The following is a 12352-nucleotide window of genomic DNA, read 5'->3' as shown; positions in this document are numbered from 1 at the left end:
TGAGACTTTCAATTGAGAACTGATGCTTTCACTGGCATGATAAAGGTCATTTATATATAGTTTAGCTGATATAGAATGAAAAAAACACATTAAATGAACAAAAGAACAAATGAATACAAATGAATAATTCTCATGCTATGACAATGTAAATTGAGGAGCTCATGCAAAAGTCGCTAGACATTACCTCCGTCAAAATAAGATGGTAATATTAACTAAATGCTCTTTGGACGTATTATAGACATTTTAATCGGACGCCGACACATTGCCGCGTTTACAGGTCTGGATGCAACTTAACTTTCATAGACCATGTTTGTTTAATAGTCTGGCTAGTTTCTAAACTTAACTCAGGAACAAATACCAAAATAACAAATGTTTTGGTTTCCTATAAAGATGAGGGGAGACTGCGATCATGGATCACGGCAATGTGAAGGGAGGTTTGGCAGCCAATCTGTAGTTCACATTGTATACATTATTTAATACATTTACACAGTAACATTAGCTCAGTGTAGTTTTTGATATGCTTTAGCTATTATGTGAATTTAGGTAATCTACTTGTTGTTTATTTTGCTTGTTATCAGAAATAAACTACTCTAAAATTACTTTATTGTTATTGATTCTTTGTGGAAGTTTACCAGAAGTAACGTTTGTTCCATGAAACAACATATTTGTTTATAACTGCTGAAAACATCTACATGTTCATCAAATACCTTTGCTTCAAATCTGCTTAAAGGTAGGGTAACAGATTTGATCCTGAAACATTTTTTGTTATGCTGGTTAAAAGTCTCCCTACATCCCGATAGCAATCACCGCGTCAAGCCGTTCAAATGCATTTGTAGAAATTTATGTCATCTGTGAAAGGCGTAGGACCAAAAAATGTTCAACAAATCATAGATTTCGGTCCGAACGGACGTTTCCATTTTTGTCCCTCATACGTAAGCATAATTTGAATGCCCACCGCGCAGCGAGTCCACGCAGACACCATACGTCATCGGCGCGTTCACGTGCGCTCACCTCCTGCCTGTAAACAGTGAGAAAAGCAAACTTTTCTGCTAAATTGACAACCTACACAGGAGGCACAAAACTAAAGGCATTTTTTATAACAACAACAGCAAAAACTGCCTGGATCAGCAAGAGCAAAAACCCAAATGAACATCGGTAACTTTACTGCTTTACCACGAGATGCAAACAGCTGCAGGACGCAAAGGGTCTGAAAGAGTCGTTGCACAGTTTATTTTGGTAAGGTAGGTACGCGATATGTTTAATTGAGATGGATTCAGATATTCTACTTTGATGAAACATTGTGTTGCTTATGAAATTTGTGTTCGTTTACGGATTAGCGTAACGATATAGTTACTACGTCTACACAACCGAACGTGTGCTTAAACTAATTCTGATGTAAACCAGTTGTTTGGTTATTTTGGCAGTGTTATTCGACTTTGTGCTGCAAAGTTTTCTCACTGCTGAATGAGACATGAGATGTGACCGTCTGATCTGTGCGTGTTCATGTGTTTGGGAAGAGGCGTGACTTTGGATGGCGGTTTGACTTGAGGGTGGGATCGGGATTTCATTGCTAGGCGGCTACCGTTAGCATTTTTCAAAATGTGTTACCCTACCTTTAATCCCCACCTCGGGCCATTTAGAAATACCAGTTTGTTGGAAGAATCCACTAAACACAGATTTTTCAGCAAAGACCTTTAAGTGTACAGAAGATGTAAAACAACTGTGGTTCAAATTCAAACTTGTGTCCCTTGTAAGTATTGTATTTTCCGGACTAGTCGCTCTGGAGTATAAGTCACATCACTCAAAAAAGCGTTTTGAAGAGGAAAAAACATATATAATTCACACTGGACTATACGTCGCGTTTATTTAGAAAATGATTTCACAAAATCCAAGCCAAAAAACAGACATTTAATCTGGAAAGGCAAGTTATTCAACTAAACAATAGCACACAGAACAGCAGGCTGAATAGATGTCCATCCATGTTAAAGTCACATAAACAGTTATTTACACTATACACAATAGCATACAAAACAAACCTGGAAGGCTGAATAGACTAAATTAACCTGAAAAGCCAAATCAAGTTCGAAAAGGTCCCAAAGTCATTCTGCATCACTGAATTCATTGAATTACTTAAATACAGGGGAGCAGCACAGAACGGACTCTCGCGGCTGTAGATGGTTTCTCTTGGTTCATATGAAATCATTTTGACGTATAAGTCGCAACTGACTATAAGTTCCAGGACCTACCAAACTATGAAAAAAGTGTGACTTAAAGTCCGGAAAATACGATACTTGGACCTAAATACAACTCGAATGTTGCAGACACATGAATCACAGTGCCCCTTAATGTGTGGTTCATTTTCTTTATTTTTACATTCTGACTTTCATCTTTTGCAATGTTTCTAGTTGCATCTTAAGTGATTTTGCAACTGTTTACTACGTCTTACTATGTCTAAAAAAGTGATTTTTTTTATAAATTGATTTTTTGCAAAAAAAGCTTGCATGCATCTATCGGGTTTTCAGGGATAGACAGTCACATTTGTTAAATACCAATGAATTGACTAAAGTGACATTTGTTAAGGCATATAAATGGTTGACTAATTACAAGAATGATCAATTACAAGAAAACATGTCAGACGCAGGGTTTTGGGGTTTTGCATCTGAACTCCCCAATTGTATTTTTTGTTGGTATTACAATAAAAAGGCTGGTGTCCTATTTCATTACATTTAAGATATTGAAAAAAGATCACCAACATGCTAGTTTAAATTAATAAGAGTAAGAGCACATGGCAGATATATGAAAGATCAACACTAACTCAACCCTTTTACAACTGTACTGTAAAATGTTAAAGTAAATTTCAGATAAAAATTGCTTTATGTGTCAAATTGCCAGGTTGCATTTAAGTAAAAAAAATGTATCGTGAGTTAGTCTAACTGACATCTATTTACATCACTACATATTTTTCCAATGATGAAATAACCCCTTAAAATAAAGAACTACTGTACATGTATGCATTTGTCCTGTTTATATGCATTTAAAAACCATGCCAAAAATACTTTGAAATGTCAGAACACAGTCACTCATACGGTATATTTGGTACCATTCCCAGCACGCTCATTCACGGCCGACAAGGGCAAGCCATGTATTACCACTTCACCAAATTTATTTTCTCTATATGAAATAAGCACCTCATTTAGGTAAACAAGCATTCTGAGTTGATGGGGAGATCGTTTCAGGAAGCTGTTGCAAAAATGTCAGATTACTCAATTATCCCACCACCCGACAGCTGGCAGGCAAACAATTAGGACCGTGAGGATGATAATGGTGATGATGATGAACCAAATCTATAATGCCTTTATTTTTTTAAACAAAGTGCAGGAATCTCTGTTATGACCCTGCGTTTGCAGGCCTTAAACAAGGCTAGATTTGAATTAAGTGCTTAACGCTGATAGCGTTGCAGTGAGTACAGACAATGAAAATTATGCCATATCTTCTTTGAAGGCATTGATCCAGTATCGAGGTCAATTCAGAGTGCACAGCATTTTTCCTATTGAACATTTGGAGCTTTGGGAATCTGCTGCTGTGGATTGATTTAGACAACAGGAGTAAGATGAATCTTGCTTCAATGATCAGTGATTGAAAGCTTTCTTACTGCATGTGCTCACTTCCCAAAGGGCCTTTCATTCGGTTGTGATAGCGGAAATAATAGTTTTCACAACAATGTACATTGTTAAGTTGCATGAGACTGCTTCCTTGAAAATTTTGTGTACATCAAAAGCAATGCTGATGAGGTGAGTTATACATTAGAGTAAATGCTACCCAGTCTCACAAGGTTTCATGATTTAGTCACGTACATTTTTTATTCTTTTTTCGTGATATTATCACAAATTTCCGTGTTTTTTCGTGATCGTATAACAAATTCCTGTTTTCGTGTGATTATCACGTATTGGTTACTCAACTGCTTTTTCCTATTTTCAAACCATTGTCCCTTCGGTTTAGGGTTAAATTTGGTGCTTGCATTAGAATGTCACTTTATGTATTGGTTTACTATTTTTTCTGATTTATTTTTTATATGTTGCCTGGCGTTAGGGTTCGAGTTGGGTTTGGGTAGGGTTGTCATTTATGTAAATCTAACCCTAAACCGAAGCGACAATGGTACGAAAATAGGACAAAACCGTTGAGCAACCAATACGTGACAACCACACGAAAACAGGAATGCGCCACACGATCACAAAAAAATGCGGAAATTCGTGATAATATCACAAAAAAAGAATAAAAAATGTACGTGATATATTACAAAATTTCGTAAGACTGGGCTGATTAAACAACACCACCCAAGAAACGTTAACAAACACCAGATTTCAACAGATGTTAGGATTTTTATGGATTAACCCTGTTTAAGAGCACCTATTGTCCCATTCACATTTTTACATTTCCTTTGGTTTGTAAGTGTGTATTATTACCATAGACTGCAAAAAAGATGGACGACGCGACGTCGCCTCTCCCCATTGTAATGAATTTAAGCCAAAAATGTCCGACCGTGGTCGCCGCCATGTTACGTAAAACGTCAGTTTGGAGCCAAGGCATGCGCAGAAGGAATCGTCCGCAGAGACGGAGTGGCGGTATCAAACTTCCGCCCAAACGCTCGCACGCCCATTTTAACCACGCCAATCATAATTACACGCCCCGTTTCTATAGCATCAAATTACTAGCTAAAATAAAACGTATCACAAAAAAGAACAATTGAACATATATCAGCGTGATATCAACTAGCTGAAAGTAGTTGATATCACGCGTTTCAGGAAGAGAGTGAAATCTGGAGCTACAAAAATGTACAATATGTGGAAAATAATGTGTTTTTTAACCATAAACCACGCAAACACATTGTATTATACCAAATACACAAAATAACATTGTTTTTAGTAATGAAATAACTCTTTTTGCTGGGACAGTGTGAAAATTACGGTTTTCCAACAATATAAATCTAATACATAAAATTAGGGTTATGGTTTGTACAATGTTTTTGCGATTTTGAGTAAAATTGGTTAAGCAGAAATTTTGTATATATCATAAGCAATGATGATGAGGTAAGTTAGAGTAGTTCGCAGCACCTCCCCAACAAACTCCATCAAACACCAAATTTCCACAGATGCTGTGTTTTTGTATTAATACATTTTTTATGGCTGACCCTTTTGTGGCAGTTTGAAAATGACTATTGTATCCTGACAATATAAATCAAGTTCTGAAATTCTGCATTTGTTGGCTTTATGCAGAAGCTATGGTTGTAAAGTGATTCTCTATTGTCCATATTTTTTACTGTTAAGCTCCAGTAGCCCATCGGGCTTTCAAGCACAAAACAACACACTTCTACACAGAGACTTGTCAAAGTGAGCCTTTGAACCTCTGGGGTTTGCAATCTTGTCTGCGTTTGTTAAAAATTTCATGTTGCACCTCAGCATTTATTGAAAGACTCCGCGGAACTAAACGAACTGAACTCTGGTCAACCCCCGCTGAAGGGCTGTTCTCTTTTTTGCCTCTCATTTGCATTAGCATATTAGAGTGTTTTCTGGGAAAATGAGCTATAGAAATTAATTCAGGATTAATTGGTGCCTTTATCTGGTTAGGACAATCTAATTTGGGAGATGATGGAATTGTTTAGACTCCCTTTTGCATAATTGGATTGCGGTGAATGGCTGTCATTATCGTCTCTTTAGCGGTGTCTGTGGACCCCCTCTTCCTGGCCTCCACCTCGTAAAGAGCCATCATGTGTACCGCCAGTATTTTGCTAACCCCTGAAACATAGCGCCGAGCCAGAGACGAGCATGTGGCTAACAGCACAGCAGTGATTAGCTCTCATATAAAACCATTAGCGCACAGTCAAAACTGTTCATGGGCTAACTCGTAGTCTATCCCACCTGACGTGCAGCATATAGGTGATAACAAAGGAGACAAAGGATTTTGTATGGGCAGAAGTAGGTGTTTGGCTTTGTGTGTGCCAGTTTGTGTATTTCTAATTGTTTAACATTTTTTGATAGAATATTCAAGGGGACAAATGTATTAAAGTAGTAAATGAATGAGAAAAAAATTTGTATTTTTTCATTATTCTATATTTATGTAATAGCAGTTTTGATTGGCGGTGGATTTTGACAGTAGCAATTGTCTAACAACCAGCTTCTGATGCTAAAAATAGTATCACATAAAAATTGCCAATATCTCATCCATTGACCTAGATAACATGCTGATGCATAACAAATAAAGACTTTAAAAGCAAATTATTAAATGATAGTTGACAGAAATATGAAAATTGTCTCATAGTTAACACTGTAAAAAGTGAAATTGGTTCAACTTAAAAAGTTACTTCAATTGGTAACACCTAAAAAAAAGTTTTGGGTGTTACCAATTTAATGATTTTTTTAAGTTGATTAAAAAGTTTTATGACATCTTATATGACTTCTTTCTTCAGCTAAACACAAGTGAATATTTCATATTATTATTTCATTTTACATGCACCCATGTTATCTTCTAACATGGAACTCAATATGACAAATCACCAAAAAGCACAAACATCCATCATTGAAGTAATCCAAATTACTCCAGTGGCTTAATAAAATGTCTTCTGGAGTTTGTGATAGAAAGCAATTCATTTTTTGATCAATATGCTGTGTATCATTACTAACATACAAATCAGTACGGTAGTTCAAATATGGCAGCACGTCAAAAACAAAGAATCTCAAAGATCTTGTTTCGCTTCAACTTAAAAAATTTAATTAAACAATTTCAACTTGTTTATAAGTTATGTCAGCTATATACAACACTAATCAAAAAAGTAAAATAGTAGGTTCAATGGACTTGCATAACCAATTTAAATAACAACATGATCTCACAAAGTTCCGTGGGATAGTCACGGAATTTTTTGCTAATTTTTCCGTGGAATTCTCACGGATCTCCGCATTTTTCTGTGGCCCTGCTACGGACTGTCTTTTTCCATGGCATTCTCACGGATTGGTTACTCAACTGCTTTTTCCTATTTTCAAACCGTTTTCGCTTCGGTTTAGGGTTAGATTTGGTGTTTACGTTAGTATGTCACTTTAAGTATTGGTTTATACTATTTTTTCTGATTTATTCTTTTATATTTTCTAAACTTTAAACAATTGTCGCCTGGCGTTGGGGTTAGAGTTGGGTTTGGGTAGGGATGTCATTTCATGTAAATCTAACCCTAAACCGAAGCGAAAATGGTAAGAAAATAGGACAAAACAGTTGAGTAACCAATCCGTGAGAATGCCATGGAAAAAGACAGTCCGTAGCAGGGCCACGGAAAAATGCGGAGATCCGTGAGAATGCCACGGAAAAATTAGCACAAAATTCCGTGACTATGCATGCATGCAGCACTGTAGCATTTTTTTTACAATGTAGTCGTCTTATGTATGTTCATCACGAGACGTAAAAAAAACAATGAGAACTTTATCAACATGTTACCATATTCATAATGTAAGGAAAAATTGAGGACAGGCCATTGAATTATTCGAAAATAATGCACACCCAATGTGGTAATGCGGTGGTTACACCTCAGGTCTGCATTATTTTTAAATAATTCAAAGGACTGGAGTCAATTATTCTGCTTATATTACGGTTACCACTGACATTGCTAAGACATTGCTCTATTTTAAAGAGCACCTATTTCATTGCTAAAAACAAGGTTATTTTGTGTATTTGGTATAATACAATGTGTTTGCGTGGTTTATGGTTAAAAAACATTATTTTCCACATACCGCACATTTTTGTAGCTCCAGATTTCACTCTCTTCCTGAAACGCACAGATTTGAATAGCTCTGTGTCCCTGATTGGCCAGCTAATCTGTACGTTGTGATTGGCCTGAATACCTCTGACTTCAGCCGGAAATGTGAGGCTCCCTACCATGTTTGAAAGATCCGCCCACAATGCAATGCTAACAGGAGTTAACTTACAGGCTGTGAGTCAAAGCGGGAGGAATTATGATAATGTCGGTCTTGTCTACATCACCAATCCCAGGAAGTTGTTGCTTACAACTTATGTATTTGTTGTAGTCAAAGAAAAGAGATTTACGCTGGAGATGATAACTTGTGTCATCTTTTACTTTGGGGTTTGTACATTTTTCATATCATTAACATGTACTAATACGCACTTACACACCAAAGGAAATGTAAAATCGTGAATCGGACGATTGGTGCTCTTTAAGACATTTGACAGGTCAGGTATCCGTTTATCGAAAAATAATGCATAACCATGGACATTTCTCAACCAATCAGAATAAAGCATTCAACAGCCCGTGGTATAAATGTTTATAAACAATAAGCTACAAGAGGCTATGCTAAGTCATGGCGAAAAGTGTTGTTGGGCAAAATGCAAATCGATGGGTGCAGAGGTCATAGTTGTGTTTTATTGTAAATAAAACAAAGCTATTGACCAATCACAATCAATGACTGGAACTAATCATTTATTAATAATTCATGTACAAATACAATAATTAGTTTGCATCTGGGATGCCAAAAGGGTACATTTTGAGAACATTTTGTGCTTCAAAGAGCCATAAATAGAAGACATTGACACATGGACATATATGCCGTTCTTTGGCACATATTAATACAGTTTTATTTTACAGCGGTACACTGTTTTCAGAGCTGCTGCATAAAGACGTTCCATTAAAAGCGATCGGTGATGGAATGGAGAGGTCACTGGAGTATCAGTTGATTCACTGTTGTCAGCACCCACAATTCTTGTCTGCCTAAACTGCTTGGTAACTATGGCAACAAGGCTAGAGGGCCCACCATTGTCTCACATGTGGTGAAAGAAATCAGGGATATTTTTTACACAGCTGAAATGAGCGTGTGACAAAACGGAAAGGAAGAAATGAAATGATACACAATCCAAGATCAATTTAAGATCACAAAGCACTTATCAAATTTTATGGGATCATCATAACTTTTTTGCACCCAAGCTGAATGTTGATGACTAAACCGTCCAATGAAGTTTGAAAGCCTCCTCTTCGCCTGCCTTTCATCTAGACATTGAGAGCTGTATCATCACTGATGTGCAATCTAAAAACATTATTATTCAAGCAAAGCTCCTAATGTTATTATCCTGCGGGCCATTCAATGTTGTAAACAACAACGGATAGAGAAATGAAATTCTAATGCCAGGCTGCATATAGTCCGGAAAGTCTATTCTTGAAGGACCCACTGTGAGATCTCCGAAAATCTATGGGCTCTATCTTACACCTGGCGCAATGCAGACACAAGTTTCTTTTGCTAGTTTCCACCCTGCGCAATTAGCATTTTCACGTTTAGCGCCACGTTGTCTAAATAGCAAATGTATTTGCGCCCCCTTTTGCGCCCATGGGCGTTCTGGTCTGAAAACAAGGTGTGTTCAGGCGCATTGTTGGCGCATTGCTATTTTGAGGCAACTAAAAGAAAGCATTAGTAATATGCGCCTATAAACGGGACGACAATGCGGGTTTGCTTATCACATACATGAATGCGCAGCAGCACAAAAACGTTTTAAAATATGAAAGATTAAAGGATTGGAATGTAAAAGATTATTATTGAGTCTCTTGGACATAAATGAGGACTAATTATGAGACGTTAGAAGGCGCAAAGAGCTGCTTCACCTGTAGACTGGTAAGTAAATAAATGCTTTGCTTTAAACAAATGCATCTGTTTTTAAATGTTTTTTTAAATGCTACCTCACGGATGTATTGTATATGATGACTCTGTACCTGTGGATATGGTGAGATGAGAAACATTTTTAAGTAATGCTTAAAAAAAAACTCATGACGCTGTCCAAGTGCTGAAACGCGCAGAGAGCCGTTTGTAAATTCTTTATCTCCTGTTTGTTACAAATAAAGTATTTTTAGAGTACAAACCTTTTCTTACATACTTAAGAAATTATGATATTGGATATAGCCATACATTTAAAGCAATTAAAAGCCTGCTTTTTTACTTCCATGACTAAAAGAAAACGGGTTTTAAAGGTTTTAACAAAAAATAACAATTTCAATACAAGTAAAAAACAACACAATTATTTAACATTAATCTTTAACTGGGGATCTTCTTCCTCCACTTAGTTTTTCAGTTTACAAAGTCTTTTATCTAAATAGGGATTAGACATAGCGCCAGCGCAACTGGCTTTTAAAGGGGATGAGAGCTGAGACTCTCATTGCTTCATTGCACGTTACGCCCAAATTACTCCCATTACTCATTAAAAAATAGGACCAACCCTTTTCGACCATGCGCTCGGGGCACAAACCATTTTTCCCGTCGTTAAATTAGCAAAAGTGGATTCGGACATGCCCATTTAGACGTTGCGCTGTGCGCTTTAGACAATGCGCTTAGATCGTTAAAATAGAGCCCTAAGTATGCAATAAGTATGTGTGACCATGCTTAAAAGTGAAATGTCTGTATAGGACAATAAAAACGTCCCACCATCTCATCCTTGGTTGACTGAACGAATAATCCCACACAAAACCCACACAGAGTGACATTCTGAAATTCCCACATAGCCAACATACAAATGACTCATTTATAAGTAACTGCATATTAACCTGGAATAGAAAACTGCATTAAAAGCCTAACACTTCAGAATCTTAGATCAAAGATTTCCTAGATTGTCATATAAATTCTGGTTTAACTATTAAAGGAGTAGTCCACTTTAAAGATGGGGCCCGTTGACTTACCATAGTATTTTTTTCCTGCTATAAAAAGTCAATGGACCCCATCTTTAAAGTAGACTACTCCTTTAAGGGGTACCGATAACAAAATTGTTTTGAATTGTTTATTTTTACATTGTATATTCCTATATATCTCCCTGCATCGACAATTAGATGTAAATCCTTTGACCTGCAATATCAAAGGCCTAAAAAAACCTTAATTCCAACCTAGGGCCCTGAATTAGGGCATTACAGTGAGCGTTTAAATGCAACATTATCACAAGCAGGCAATTTTACACTTTTGTCAAGTTTTCTATGTAAAAGCGACTGGCCAGTAAATGCTGCACAGCGACCTTATATCACTGACTTTGACTATGTCTTATACGTGATGAGGAGCAGAGGAGAAAAAAAATGGAGAAGAATAGAAAAAGAGGTGGGGTGCAGAAAGGGAGCCAGTGAATGAAGCAGTTCTCCTGCGGGAGTTGGAGACATTAGGACCCATCAGCTTGACATACGAATCATTCTCTCATGTAAACATAAATATGAGAGTGTGTTCCTGAAGTCGTGGCAATTTCTGTTGCTAGGCTACGTTGCATTAAGCAGTGTAGCTGTCCCTGTTCATTTCGCTCCAGGGATTTCAAAGACAGCAAAAGAACCTGCCACCTATAATGAAGATTTTCTCCAAGTATATGCAGCCGTTGTGAGCTCATAAACATGGCTTTAAATGAATCAGTATTAGGTTCTGAAAATAGTTTTATTGTTGCATGTTACTAGACCCCAGATTGCGTGCGGAAATAACTTAAAACTTCGTTAAGAGTACACAGACTGCCAACTGGGAGTGGTGAGGTAGGAGGAGGTGTATCATATGAGCCCAAAATGTTTTAATATCTAAGACTAAAGAGTGTGTTTCACGCAGTTGAAATATTTCATTATTTTACGTTATGCATAAACAACACATGATATTCTGAAGAAAGTTGCTTTTTAATGGAAAACCAAAGGTGAACAAAACCAAGCCATGTTCATGTTACTTTAAGCCTGAAGGTCTGTGTAACTATTTTAAAACCTTGCAAATTAAGAGTTTGTAAAATAGATTGTTTTGATTGTGTAACTTTGAAAGGCATATTAAAATAGCCATCTATTAAATTTTATATCAATGTGCCATTGTTAGTGCTTAGTTGTTTGGTGGATTAAAATAGCCTACAAATAGTTTATTGTTCATTATATTGGAAAAAAAATAATTGTTGGATCTATTTAAAGGTGCAGTGTGTAACTTTTAGAATGATCTTTTGACAGAAATTCAATATAATATACATAACTATATTATCAGTGGTGTATAAAGACCTTACAAAATGAACTGTTACGTGTTTATTACCTTAGAATGACCAGTTTTTTCTACATACACCGTGGGTTTCCTTACATGGAAGTTGCCATTTTATGCCGCCATGTTTCTACAGTAGCCCTAAACAGACAAACTGCTCTATAGAGCGTATTTGTATTTTGTCGTAGACAACAACATGTTTGTCCTGTGGCGGCTACCATAGATTCTCTATGCATTTCAGTGAACGGTGGACTGAGTCATTGGTTGCAATTCACAATCTCTGCTAGATGCCGCTAAAATCTACACACTGCACCTTTAATTCAATTATGGACATCGGTTCAATATGTTTTCTT

This window comes from Misgurnus anguillicaudatus, chromosome 2, assembly GCF_027580225.2.
Source record: "Misgurnus anguillicaudatus chromosome 2, ASM2758022v2, whole genome shotgun sequence".
NCBI classification, from domain to species: domain Eukaryota; kingdom Metazoa; phylum Chordata; class Actinopteri; order Cypriniformes; family Cobitidae; genus Misgurnus; species Misgurnus anguillicaudatus.
This window is presented reverse-complemented; position numbering follows the sequence as displayed.